General features: G+C 43.5%; 1 protein-coding gene across 2 annotated transcripts in view; it reads right to left on the bottom strand.

Annotated features, from left to right (window-relative positions):
- The window catches only part of PAQR8 (progestin and adipoQ receptor family member 8), a 45,471-nt gene that overhangs the window by 13,541 nt on the left and 17,633 nt on the right, over positions 1-14,297 (bottom strand). The window contains exon 2 of one of the 2 annotated variants that reach the window (XM_055571234.1): positions 13,931-14,025. The exons of the other annotated variant lie outside the window; for it this stretch is intronic. The gene's annotated coding sequence lies outside the window, so the exon portion shown is untranslated. The remainder of the gene's footprint in view (positions 1-13,930; positions 14,026-14,297) is intronic. 2 annotated transcript variants of the gene reach the window in all.

Below are 14,297 nucleotides of genomic sequence, written 5' to 3' on the forward strand. Positions count from 1 at the left end.
GCGAGTCCATCTCTGACTTTGTAGGCCCTGGCACTGCTGAATCCTGCCTATAAAAAAGGTGAGGTACACCTGTTTGCCAGGAACACATGTCACCTGGGCTCAGTGATCCCCGCCTCTGAATCTCTTCCTCTGTGGCTCTCCCTAATATGGATAGGAGAAAGAAAGTGTTGGTCACTCAATTGTGTCCGACTCTCTGCGACCCCATGAACTGGAGTCTGCCAGGCTCTTCTGACCTTGGGATTTCCCAGGCAACAACACTGGAGTGGGTTGCCACTCCCTTCTCCTGAGGATCTTCCCGACCCAGGGATCAAACCTGCATCTCCTGCATTGGCAGGTGGATTCTTTACTGCTGAGCCACCAGAGAACCCTCTCCTCACTTAAGCAGGTACTATTTTCAAAACGCCTCATTACAGACCCAGAATGTACCTTCCACATGCAATAAGAAGCATCTGTGTTTCATTCTAGTGGTAGAATGCGGAGGAGCTGGGAACAGTTTAGAATGCATTGGGCCGTCTAAGGTCAATGGCCAGCTTGGCTGGGTGTGACGATCCTTTTCCTTCAGAGACTGCTTGTTTGGGTAAAGGTGAGCTCTACTGTCTGAACCACCTGTAATTAAAGCCTAGGGACAGGGAGCCTCTTAGGACTTTCCACAAGAGTGGAACCACTGGCTTCATTCAGCACAGTCTGGCTTCAGCTACGCAATCTCTTACCTGCAGGAAGCTTTATTACCCAGGTTCCGCAAACCTGCTGGGACATGGGCCAGCCCAGGTAAACCCCAAAGAGAACCACAGATTGCCACTGGCAGGAAATCAATCCTGGAAATGTACTTTCCACAGAAGAATCTGATAACAAAGGAAGGCTGGGTTGGCACAATGAGTTAGGTGTTTCCTAGCAATTCAGTTAACCCTTTTGCAACTAATGCCATACACTCTACCGGAGGTTCCAAGACTGGGGTTTTTCAATTTTCTAGCATGTCATTTCATTCACAGTTTTCTCTATAGACATCCTCAAGCATGCATTCCTGATCAGTTGCTCAGTCATGTCCGACTCTTTGTGACCCCATGGACTATGGCCTGCCAGGCTCCACTGTCCATGGGATTATCCCAGTAAGAATACTGGAGTGGGTTGCCATTTCCTCCTCCAGGGGATCTTCCCAACCCAGGGATCAAACCCCTGTCTCCTGTATCTCCTGCATTGGCAGGCGGATTCTTTACCACTGAGCCACCTGGGAAGCCCAGACATCCTCAAGGGCTTAGTAAAATTCTACACTGGCCATGGAGTTTTCTCCAGGCCATCTTGATTTCTTTCCTCCCAGAACACTTACCTACTTATCTATCCTACATGGTTTGGTTAGCAGGACGTCTGGACTTGTGTGCTACTTGCCTGCTGTGTGTGCAGACAGCCAGTTACTGGGTTGCAAGTTCCTTGAGACAGAAACATGGACTTCAGTTCAGTTCAGTTCAGTTCAGTCGCGTCCAACTCTTGGCGACCCCATGAATCGCAGCACGCCAGGCCTCCCTGTCCATCAACAACTCCCGAAGTTCACTCAGACTCACGTCCATCGAGTCAGTGATGCCATCCAGCCATCTCATCCTCTGTCGTCCCCTTCTCCTCCTGCCTCCAATCTCTCCAAGCATCAGAGTCTTTTTTCAATGAGTCTTTTTTCACCTCGCATGAGGTGGCCAAAGTACTGGAGTTTGAGCTTCAGCATCATTCCTTCCAAAGAAATCCCAGGGCTGATCTCCTTCAGAATGGACTGGTTGGATCTCCTTGCAGTCCAAGGGACTCTCAAGAGTCTTCTCCAACACCACAGTTCAAAAGCATCAATTCTTTGGTGCTCAGCTTTCTTCACAGTCCAACTCTCACATCCATACATGACCACTGGAAAACCATAGCCTTGACTAGACGGACCTTTGTTGGCAAAGTAATGTCTCTGCTTTTCAATATGCTATCTAGGTTGGTCATAACTTTTTTTTCAAGGAGTAAGCATCTTTTAATTTCATGGCTGTAGTCACCATCTGCAGTGATTTTGGAGCCCAAAACAATAAAGTCTGACACTGTTTCCACTGTTTCCCCATCTATTTGCCATGAAGTGATGGGACCAGATACCATGATCTTAGTTTTCTGAATGTTGAGTTTTAAGCCAACTTTTTCACTCTCCTCACTTTCTGCCATAAGGATGGTGTCATCTGCATATCTGAGGTGATTGATATTTCTCCCGGCAATCTTGATTCCAGCTTGTGCTTCTTCCAGTCCAGCGTTTCTCATGATGTACTCTGCATATAAGTTAAATAAGCAGGGTGACAATATACAGCCTTGATGTACTCCTTTTCCTATTTGGAACCAGTCTGTTGTTCCATGTCCAGTTCTAACTGTTGCTTCCTGACCTGTATACAGATTTCTCAAGAGGCAGGTCAGGTGGTCTGGTATTCCCATCTCTTTCAGAATTCTCCACAGTTTATTGTGATCCACACAGTCAAAGGCTTTGGCATAGTCAATAAAGCAGAAATAGATGTTTTTCTGGAACTCTCTTGCTTTCTTCATGATCCAGTGGATGTTGGCAATTTGGTCTCTGGTTCCTCTGCCTTTTCTAAAACCAGCTTGAACATCTGGAAGTTCACGATTCATGTATTGCTGAAGCCTGGCTTGGAGAATTTTGAGCATTACTTTACTAGCATGTGAGATGAGTGCAATTGTGCGGTAGTTTGAGCATTCTTTGGCATTGCCTTTCTTTGGGATTGGAATGAAAACGGACCTTTTCCAGTCCTGTGGCCACTGCTGAGTTTTCCAAATTTGTTGGCGCATTGAGTGCAGCACTTTCACAGCATCATCTTTCAGGATTTGAAATAGCTCAACTGGAATTCTATCACCTCCACTAGCTTTGTTCATAGTGATGCTTTCTAAGGCCCACTTGACTTCACATTCCAGGATGTCTGGCTCTAGGTCAGTGATCACACTATCGTGATTATCTGGGTCATGAAGATCTTTTTTGTACAGTTCTTCTGTGTATTCTTGCTACCTCTTATTAATATCTTCTGCTTCTGTTAGGTCCATACCATTTCTGTCCTTTATCGAGCCCATCTTTGCATGAAATGTTCCCTTGGTATCTCTTCTTAATATCTTCTGCTTCTGTTAGGTCCATACCATTTCTGTCCTTTATTGAGCCCATCTTTGCATGAAATGTTCCCTTGGTATCTCTAATTTATATCTTCTGCTTCTGTTAGGTCCATACCATTTCTGTCCTTTATTGAGCCCATCTTTGCATGAAATGTTCCCTTGGTATCTCTAATTTTCTTGAAGAGATCTCTAGTCTTTTCCATTCTGTTGTTTTCCTCTATTTCTTTGCATTGATCGCTGAGGAAGGCTTTCTTATCTCTTCTTGCTATTCTTTGGAACTCTGCATTCAGATGCTTATATTTTTCCTTTTCTCCTTTGCTTTTCACTTCTCTTCTTTCACAGCTATTTGTAAGGCCTCCCCAGACAGCCATTTTGCTTTTTCGATTTTCTTTTCCATGGGGATGGTCTTGATCCCTGTCTCTGTACAATGTCACAAACCTCAGTCCATAGTTCATCAGGCACTCTGATGGACTTACCCATCCTTTATTCCTCTTCTCAGCAATTATCAGAGGAAAGGAGGCCCAGAATGTGTCAATGGATGTTTGTTCAAAAACAAAGTGAAAGAAGACTCTCCTTTGGCCCTCTTTGCTTCTAAAGGTAAAACCAGTGAGATTTTGGATAAGGAACACATACGGGATTTTTTCAACAGGAAACATTTGACTTAAGTGTTGTTTATCTGGGTGTAGTTCATCCACTTGGGAGGTATCCACAACAATATTTAAATTGTTCACTGGGTTTCCAATCACCAGATGACTTTTGGTCCATTTCCTCCTATCATTGGTACTTTTGTGCCCAAGAATGCCTAAGCAAAGATGCAGGGAAGAGAGGCCAGGCAGAAGAAAAATAAAGTCAAAGAACACTGGAGCAGGAGTTAGGAGACCTAGTTTTTTATTCTCATTGCATAGAAAAGCAGAACAGACTGTCCTGGTTCCCTGAACAAGCCACACACTTCACATTGCCAAGCCTCTATCTATGCCTGGCAAACCCTGCTTCTCTCTCAAGTCCAGGCTCAGATAGAACGTTCTCTGGGAAGTTCAGCAACAGCCTCAAGCAGAATTAACTGCACCCTGTTATATCCCCTTAGCCTTATGTTGTAACTGGTTGTACTTGTGTCTTCTTTACATTAAACTGTGAAATTCAATGAGTTGCACAAGGGAGTCACTCAAAACATTTAAAACATTTTTTTAGTTTGTATTACTTCATCATGAGAATAACTGAGGTATGGAGAATTGAAGTGACTTATTCAAAGCTCTGAACTGAATCTGCCCTAAGGTATGGGCACTTCTTTCTGTGTTCCACCTATCAAACACAAGTGGAATAGAAAGAGTGGGATAAGTCGTGGGAGCCTGCCTGCCTGTGAGCTCATGGCAGCCTCGGAAAAAATCCTGCGTCTGGCTGGGACATTTGCCTGTGTGGTCCAGAGTCCCCTCCCAGGCATCCCAGGAGGCTCTCCTAAGGGAACCCCTCTCCTCTATGGGCTTTTCCACAGTTGAAGTAGAAACTCATGATGAGTAGCTGATCTGGTTAAAAACTCTTAGTCATTCCGCAGACGAGTTTCATTGGAAAAGGTCATTGGTTCAGATCAGCAGCTGTGAACAGGGCCCCACCCTGGTCTTCATCGCCATCATTTTACAACCACCTGCCCGCCTTGCTGGCAGTTTCTACAAGGTGGTGGCGGTTTCTAACTCAGGGTTATTGAACTCCAGGGTCTCAGATGTGACGCCCCTCCCTCCTGATCACAACCCACCTCATTTCCGGCTAGACTACTTCCTCCCACCAGCTCACAGGCTCTGGGCTCCTCGGGACCTCCGACCCTTGTTCTCTTGGTTCTCCCACCTCACTTGGCCCCACTGCCATCCCAACATCCCATTTTTAACTGAAAAAACTCTAAGTAAGAGGAAGACTATTCTATCCTTTTAGTGAGATTCTGAAGTTGAGCATACTATCAGTCTTCTTCCTTTTCTTCTTTGTCAAGGTCAGCAGGAAGCAATGGTCTCTCTTTTTCAAGTTTTTCTAGTTAACCAGGACTATCTCTGCTTCCATTTACAAATCCTCTTCTTGGAAGTGTACTCTTAGGCACAGGACTGCACTCTCCTGAACAACTAGACACAAACTGTTCTTGGCTCCCGTAAGACAAGAGTGACATTTTTTCATCTTAGTTTTGCTCCAGGGAAATTAATGGCTAATCTAAGTTAAGTTCTTTGAGACACTCTAATCAATCAGTCTGTCCAGAAGATGCCATAGCTTCATCTTCAGTACTTCCTTATAGTTGTTTAAATGCTTTCTTCGTATTAGCCACTTGGCTTCCCCTCTGGAGCAGTCCATGCCCTCTATCCAGCCGCACCCTGATGACTTCTAATTTCTCTTTTTCCCTCAGCAGGTTCTGGGTACTGCTAGAGAAGGTCATCAAACATTACAAGATCATGTTGAATTTGTGCCTTTTCACTCCACAAGACATCACTGTATCCATCTTGAGGTCCCATCAGCACCTTAAACTTCGTGTGTTTAAAACCAGACCTCTGCTGTGTCTAGTTCTGTGACTGGTCACCAAGCCTTGAAATCAAAGAGAAATTTCTTCTTTTCTTCCTCTGCTAACATTCCAGTCATCAAATCCTCTTTTTTTTTTTTTTAACTGCAGTCTATTCCTTCTCTCACTCCCCTGCAGGCTAGTACACTGTCCCAGTTAGATTCCTGTGATAACCTCCTAACTGATCTTCTTATGTCCTCCAACCTCCGGCCACAGTTTCATCTGATTTGATTTGGCTAAAGTTCTATGCCCACAAAGCCACCAGCTTTATTCTCTGCCAAATAAAGCTCACACCCATAATGCAGTCAGTCAAAATCTTCCCTGCCTTGACCCTCACCCTCAACATTATCCACTGTTGATTTCATGCAAAATGAAACAGATCATAGTGAAGAGAACAGAACCTGTCAGAGTGCACCCCACACATTAAGGATAAATACTGCCATGAAACTCCTGGTTCCTAATACAATCTCTTATGACTGCTACTGCTGCTAAGTCGCTTCAGTTGTGTCTGACTCTGTGCGACCCCAGAGATGGCAGCCCACCAGGCTCCCCCGTCCCTGGGATTCTCCAGGCAAGAACACCGGAGTGGGTTGCCATTTACTTCTCCAATGCATGAAAGTGAAAAGTGAAAGGGAAGTCGCTCAGTCGTGTCCGACTCTAGCGACCCCATGGACTGCAGCCTACCAGGCTCTTCAGTCCAGGGGATTTTCCAGGCAAAAGTACTGGAGTGGGGTGCCATTGCCTTCTCCGAATCTCTTATGAAGGGTCAGGCTAATGTTTGAAAACCACTGATCTCTGTACCATTAGCTATTCCCAAACGTGCCCTGTGATTTTCTCTTTCATTTTGAAATTCAAAATGCTTTGCATACAAGAGAAAAGTATAAAGGATGATACGACAAACAACTGCTTGTCAAATCTTGTGTCATATTAAGATTCAAAAATATATATGCACGATCCAGAGAAAACTCTAATTTGAAAGGACACTTTCACCCCAATGTTCACAGCAGCAAAAACTATTTACAATAGCTGGGACGTGGAAGTAACCTAAGTGTCCATCAACAGACAAATGGATAAAGAAGATGTGGTACACATATATAACGGAATACTACTCAGCCATAAAAAAGAATGAAATAATGCCATTTTGAATCAACAGGGGGTAGACCTAGAGATATGACACTAAGTAAGTCAGAAAGAGAAAGACAAATACCCTACAATATTATTTATAGGTGGAATCTAAAATGAGCTTATTTATGAAACAGACGCCCAGACATAGAAACAAATTTATGGTTACCAAGGGGGAAAAGGGGTAGGTGAAGGATAAATTAGGAGTTTTGGATTAGCAGATACAAACTACTATATATGAAATAAAAACAAAGTCTTACTGTATTGCATGGGGAACTACATTCAATATCCTATAATAAACCATAATGGAAAAAAATATAAAAAAGAATATGAGCGTGTGTGTGTGTATATATATATATAAATTACTTTGCTGTACAGCAGAAACTAACACAACACTGTAAATCAATTATACTTCAATTAAATGTATAAATGTATGTATATAAATATGTCACTACATATATGTGTTTTTTGTGTGTGCATATATGCATATATATATATGACTGTGTATACACATATGACAGGGAAGCCTGGTGTGCTGCAGTCCATGGGGTCAAAAAGAGTTGGATACAACTGAGTGACTGAACAACAACAAATAGATCATCTGTGTCTATCAAACAGGCAACTGAGATCTAGCCTCCTGTAATCACTCATTCCTTTCCTCCTTTCCTCCCTCCCCAGCAGCAGCCACTATACACTAAATTTGGTATTTTTCATTCCCAGTAATGTTTTCACATGAAAACATTATGAGATTATAAAAGTATATAACTACCTGTAATGATTAATTTAAAAAACATGAAATTAAAAATCTATAAATTATATATATATATAGGGATTTTTAAATCTTTGTATAAACTTTGCACCTAATGTTCTGCAGCCTTCTTTCCTAATTTAATGTTTTGTGTTTTTCCCATGTTAATTGCTGTGTGATTCTTGATTCACTTTCTCTGCTGAATATTTTCCAATGTATTTGTCCCTCCTCCTATGGACAGACAGACAGGTTGTTTCCTTTATTTACTGTGACAAACAAGGCTGCAGTGTGGTCTTCTTGACTGTGTGCCTAGAAGGGGATTTCTCTTCAGTCAATCCTAAAGGAAATCAACCCTGCATATTTACTGGAAGGACTGATGCTGAAGCTCCAATACTCTGGCCACCTGATGCAAGGAACTGACTCATTGGAAAAGACCCTGATGCTGGGAAAGATAGAAGGCAGGAGAAGGGGGTGACAGAGGATGAGATGGTTGGATGGCATCACTGACTCGATGGACATGAGTTTGAACAAACTGTGGGAAATAGTGAAGGACAGGGAAGCCTGGCATGCTGCAGTCCATGGGGTCACAAAGAGGTGGACATGACTGAGCAACTGAACAACTTCAGGTCTTGGGTTAAGCTGCTCCCTTTACCTGGAAGGGCCTCCTCCCTATCTCTACCTCTGAAAACCTCACTCATCCCTAAAGTCACTTCTCAGAGGCTGATTCCTTCCATGCCCTTCCAATCCACTGAGTCAAAGCAAAACCCCTTCTCCTGCCACCTGAAGTTTGTGTCACAAAATGATGCCATCACATACTTGTCCTGGGGTGGTTTGGGTACTTTTCCTATTCCCTAGCAGGCCTTATGAACAAGCACTGTCTCACATGACCTTAAGTCCATTTCCCTCACTTAGAGCCTGACACATATATCTGCCTGGAGTGAACCCTCAGTGAATGAACATGGAGTCCACCGAGCTTGTTTTCCTTCTTTGGGTACTAAGTACTGCTCTCAGCGCTTCCCAGGTGGCTAAGTGGTAAAGAATCCACCTGCCGATACAGGATATGCAGGTTCAATCTGGGTCAGGAGGATCCCCTAGAGAAGGAAATGGCAACTCACTCCAGTATTCTTGCCTGGGAAATCCAAAGGACAGAGGAGCCTGGCGGGTCACAGTCCATGGGGTAGCAAAAGAGTTGGACATGACTTAGTGGCTAAACAACAACAATTGCTCTCAGCGTGGGATGACACATATCTAATGACAACAGTCTGCTGTATTCCTGTGCCTTTCCCCACAAGGGCAAAGAGAAGCCTGTCTCTACCATCTACATGCTGCGTTGGGAGAAGCCGGGCACTCACAGCTTGATAACCACCTGGGGGCAGATGCCTGGAGGCAGCTGTGCATGCGAGCTCGAGTGCACTCAGTCATTCAGTCAGGTCTGACTCTTTGTGACCCCATGGAATGTAGCCCACCAGGCTCCTCCGTCTATGGAATTCTCCAGGCAAGAATACTGGAGTGGGTTGCCATTCCTTCTCCAGGGGATCTTTCTGACCCAAGGATCAAACCTGCGCTGCAGGCAGATTCTTTACCACTGAACCATCAGGGAAGCCCTCTGTAGACAGCTGCTTCTGCATAAAGATCAAGGGGAGAAATCTTCCTCCTCTCCAAAGCACCCAAGATATTACATTTATGCCAAAAATTTTGTAAGAATTTTGTTCAGGGAGTTCCCTGGTGGCAGTAGTTAGGATTCCAGGCTTTCATTGCCATGACCCGAGTTCAATACCTGGTTGGAGAACTGAGATCCTGTAAGCCACATAGTGTGGCCAAAAAAAAAAAAAAATTATTTTGTTCAGAACTTAAAGCAAACTGAAGGCAGATAAGATTGTTACCAAAATACAGGGTGGGATTTAGCAGGGGTCAGTTTCTGAGCTTGGTGCTGTGCCTTTTCAGCCAACAGATGCTCATTGCCATCTCGTAGGCAGCAGTTCATACAAGATGTCTGCTCCTCTTTCCTTTACCTGGCCCCTGTGACCTTAGCAATGATCCTGCAACTTTAGGCTGGGGAGAGAGTCACAAACAGCAAGTGTGTTCTCAATGGCTGCTGGCGTGGCTTCAGAATCCTCAGCCAGGGCCAGGATTGTGGGGGTGAAGGTGCCGGTCCACCTGCAGACGTTCATCATCCCCTCATCCCTCCAAGTTCAGTGCAATGGAGATGAGGGCATGGTAACAGACTTCTTCCTGATTCCAAAGTAGAGATTCATGCTCATTGTACTTCTCAGTTAGGAATGGAAAAGGTTAAAACAGGAGATGTGAAAAAATCAGTTCAAGAATCCAATGCTGCAAGCCTCTTTCCATTTTTTCAGAAGTTCAAAGTAGAGACTTACATGATGGCAAGTTGATACCTGTGTATACCAGCCTCATAAATTAGTAATATAACATGTCCAGCTCACAGGATTTTTAGAAACAGCTCACTATTCCCTGCCATATGACCTACCAAACAGAGAAAAAGAGAACAAGTACTCTCAAGCTGGCCTGCTTCTATTTGGATTGACAGAAATGTCAGCTGAAGCTCTGAAAATCCAAGTCTTATGGAGTTTAAAGCTCAGAAACAGGCTAAACAACAACATGCAAACTTAGGTGTAACTATAAAAAATCAAACTCCTGACCGTTGTTTGTAGGTTATGGAGTTTGTAGAAAGGGCCAAGAACAACCAATTCTCTTTACTGTAATATAACCTCAAGTCTCAGATGACATCTGATTATAATCTGTGCAAACTGCTACCTGAGTGCCTGTTTTTCCAATTGAGTTGAAATGCGCATGTCCACAGTTTCTGCGTCAGCTGCCCACCCCGCCTCCCCGTGATTTTTACAGACACACACCAGGTGATCATTGCCTGGGTCTTGCCACACACCGCCTGTGGGCCCTGGATGATTTAAACGTCCATTGTATCACAGCTGAGAGACAGACAATGCCTTCTAGGCCTCGCTCAAATCTCATCTTCTTATGCAGTGCAAATAAAAAAATGTTGCCTGCCATTCCAGTAAACAATGAATGCTGCCCACACTGCAGCTGCCCCCAACGGTGCATCCTGAGGGGAATTCAGGGTGGAGAGAACCGGTTTCTGGCCCTACAAAGTTTAAGATGCACATCTAAGGAATAATTTCAATGAGTGCAAAGGGTCTTGTCTCTTCCCAAAGATAGAAAAGCACTAAAATCATTAACTCGAGATATCTATTTTCTGTGACTAACAGTAACCTTTGATGTTCAATCACATGTTATGTTTTCAGCAAGAACTCCTGTATAGCCTGGCTCCAGGGAATCCCCCTTAGGGTCTTTTGAAAGCATTTGCTGAGTGCTGTGCTTTTTAAAAATTTTTTTAAATTTTAAAATTTTATGTGCTGTTATTTTTTTAAATTTATTTTTAATTAGAGGATAATTGCTCTACAGTGTTGTTGGTTTCTGCTGTACAATGTGAATGAGCCATCAGTATACATAGGTCCCCTCCCTCCTACCCACCCCCAATCCCATGCCTCTAGGTTGTCACAGAGCACCAGGTTGAGCTCCCTGTGTTACACAGCAACTTCCCACTCTCTAGCTATCTATTTTATGCATGGTTATGTATGTTTCAGCGCTGCTCTCTCAGTTCGTCCCGCCATCTCCTTCTTCCCCTGCTATGCCCACAAGTCTGTTGTCCGTGTCTGCTATTTCTGAAGCACCTGGAATTTATTTTGTTTTTGACAGCTCACAAGAAATCAGTAAGAAATAAGGAGGGAACCCTAGTACACAGAAAACTTAGTCATTAACTGGAATGAGGCATATTCAATGTCCATATGGTATCTCTGCTCAGCTGTAACAAATATACCTCAAAATGAACACAACCAACAACAGGTTTAGTCTCTTCACTAAATCTATTTCTGTCCCATGTTCCTTGTTCTTGTTCAGTAAATAGCTTCACCAGGTGCTCAAGTCAGAAACCAGAGATATATTTTTTCCTCATCTCACTCCTCTTTATCTAGTTGCCAATAATTATTATTGAGGGTAGGAGGAGAATGGGGCGACAGAGGATGAGATGGTTGGATAACATCACTGATTCAATGGATATAAGTTTGAACAAACTCGGCGAGATCATGAAGGACAGGGAAACCCAGTGTGCTGTAGTCCGTAAAGTCTCAAAGAGTTGGACAAGACTTAGTGACTGAACAACAATGACTCATACACGGAGCATTTATTCTATGCTGGGCACCATTCTAAGTTCTTTGCATATTATTAATTCACAATCACTCCTTACCCCTCTATGAAATGGAATCTGTTCTTTCTACCTATTGTACAGATGACAAAAGAGGTTAAGAGTCCACCCAGTCAGGAAGTAATGGAGCCAGAACCCAGAACCAGGTAGGCTCACTCGAGAGGCCATGTCCTGAATGCACTATTCAGGAAATGATTTCTGTCTCAACTTCATTTATTGAAAGTGAAAAAGTGAAGTCGTGTCCGACTCTTTGCGACCCCATGGACCATAGCCTACTAGGATCCTCCATCCATGGGATTTTCCAGGCAAGAGTACTGGAGTAGATTGCCATTTCCTTCTCCAGGGGATCTTCCCGACCCAGGGATCAAACCTGGGTCTCCTGCATCGTAGGCAGACGCTTTACCGTCTGAGCCTTCTAAAATACATTAGTTCCTAAATGTGGAAGCAATACTTTTGATAATCAGAACTGTCCAGGTCCTTCATCTTCTGGATGCCAGTGGTCCCGATGCAGCTTGGGTAACGGAAGTACCGATGGTCAAGAAGATTGGACCATGTCTGCAGTGAACCTAGGCTTTACTGGGAGGTTGTTCTTAAATAAAAGTTCTAACAGGACCTAATTTACCTGTGTTTTGATGTTTTTCCTTCAAAGTGGAATACATCGGTAAGTATTAGTTTAACTGAAGACTTGATTAATCAAAGCTACATGGAAGTAGGTACATTGTCATTAATACCAATGAGACACTTCCATTCTAAATGCCATTAAGAAACAGACAACTCTTCCCTCTTGGAGGCTGTATTGATCTCAGAGGCAAAGTAAGCTGGAAAGCAGAAGGCCCAAATCCTCTCCTCAAATTAAATGAATCACGTACTTAAAAATAAACCACGATCCTTCTGGCACTAGTAGCGCCATCTGTAAACTGAGAATGCTAAAGGCCAAGGACTTGATATTTCTGAATTAAAGTTGAAAAAAAAAAAAGAATGTCATTACAAGCCTAAGACAAGATAAATACGGGTCTAGAAAGTGTCACTTTCAAGTTTTAAGTTTACCCAGTATCTAATAACCAATTATATAAGCCCACCATCCGGTCAGCATTCAAATGAGATGATTTTAAACTCCAAGGAGTGCGTTCTCAAGTCCCAGGGTGCCAGTAGAAAACAAAAGCCACAATACCAGCCAGAAGCTATTCGAGCAAGTTCCACAGATCATATGGTCTTGGCAAGAGACAAGCACTTATTGTTGTGAGAAAACTCAAGGTCAGCACAGTACTTGCAGTTCCACTGCCCCATGCTCCCTTCCACAAAGGATCCTAGTATCTACTGAAAAGCTGCAATTATTCCCCAGCTTGCCATTTCAGCCTTACAGGCCACTTCTCCCACTCCAGAGAATTCAGCTAGTTTGGACATTCCTGAATAACACCCCCAAATAATGTTTGTTTTCTGGCTTTCTTTTATATGACATCCTAAAAGATGGAAAAGGCTTTCCTGGTGGCTAGTAAAGAATCCACTTGTAATGCAGGAGAATACCTGCAATGCAGAAGACACATGGGTTTGATTCCTGGGTTGGGAAGATCTTCTGGAGAAGGAGCTGGCAACCCACTCCAGAATTCTTGCCTGAGAAATCCCCAGGACAGAGGAGACTGGTGGGCTACAGTCCATGGTATCTTAAAGAGTCGGACGTGACTTAGTGACTAAACCACCAACCAACAAAAGATGGAGAAAGCAAAAAATAATAGTGTGTGTGTGCTCACTTGTGTCTGACTCTTTGTGACCCCATGGGCTATAGCATGCCAGGCTCCTCTGTTTGTGGAATTTTCCAGGCAAGAATACTGTAGTGGGTTGCCATTTCCTTCTCCAGTGGATCTTCCTAACCCAGAGACTGAACCTGTGTCTCTTGTGCCTCCTGCGTTGGCAGGCAGGTTCTTGACCACTGCGCCACCTAGGAAGCCCAAAATAGTAAGCTAGAAGAGATTTCAGCTTAAGTGTGATTTTTACATAAGCATTGCCAGATAAAAGTACACACTTAAGAGGAGAAGGATTCTAAATCTAACCTGAATTTTTTAAGAAATACCTTTAAAATACTTGGCCAGTGTAATGCTTTCTTTGATCTGTAAGTTTTCTCCCCTTTCCCTTCTTTTGCTCTCAGTAGCCAGCCGAGACTTCTGAAATAGAGAAGTACCTCTGCTAGTCCTTGCTGGTAAATCAGCGCACTCCAGAACGAGCTCTTTCTTGCAAAAAAAGACTTTTCTTGACTTTTTCTTGTAAAAGAATGTGCTGTGGATTAAAACAAAAGAAAATCACACTTGTGCACACCAGCCTGATCCTAACCACCCAGAGAGCAGCTTGGTCTCCTCTGTTAATCTTCCTGGAGGTAGCTGGTCTGCAGCAGTAGGCCAGTCCATTATCTATAATATGATCATAAATAGTTATCACATCTTCTGTCAAAGAAGTCCCGGTGCTTCATAGGCATTATCTTCACACCCTCCGCATGTCTTCAAAAGGATGCTAGTCAGCTGAGAGTGAGGCACTAAGTTTCTCCTTCTTGC

This window comes from Bubalus kerabau, chromosome 3 (assembly GCF_029407905.1).
Source record: "Bubalus kerabau isolate K-KA32 ecotype Philippines breed swamp buffalo chromosome 3, PCC_UOA_SB_1v2, whole genome shotgun sequence".
NCBI classification, from domain to species: domain Eukaryota; kingdom Metazoa; phylum Chordata; class Mammalia; order Artiodactyla; family Bovidae; genus Bubalus; species Bubalus kerabau.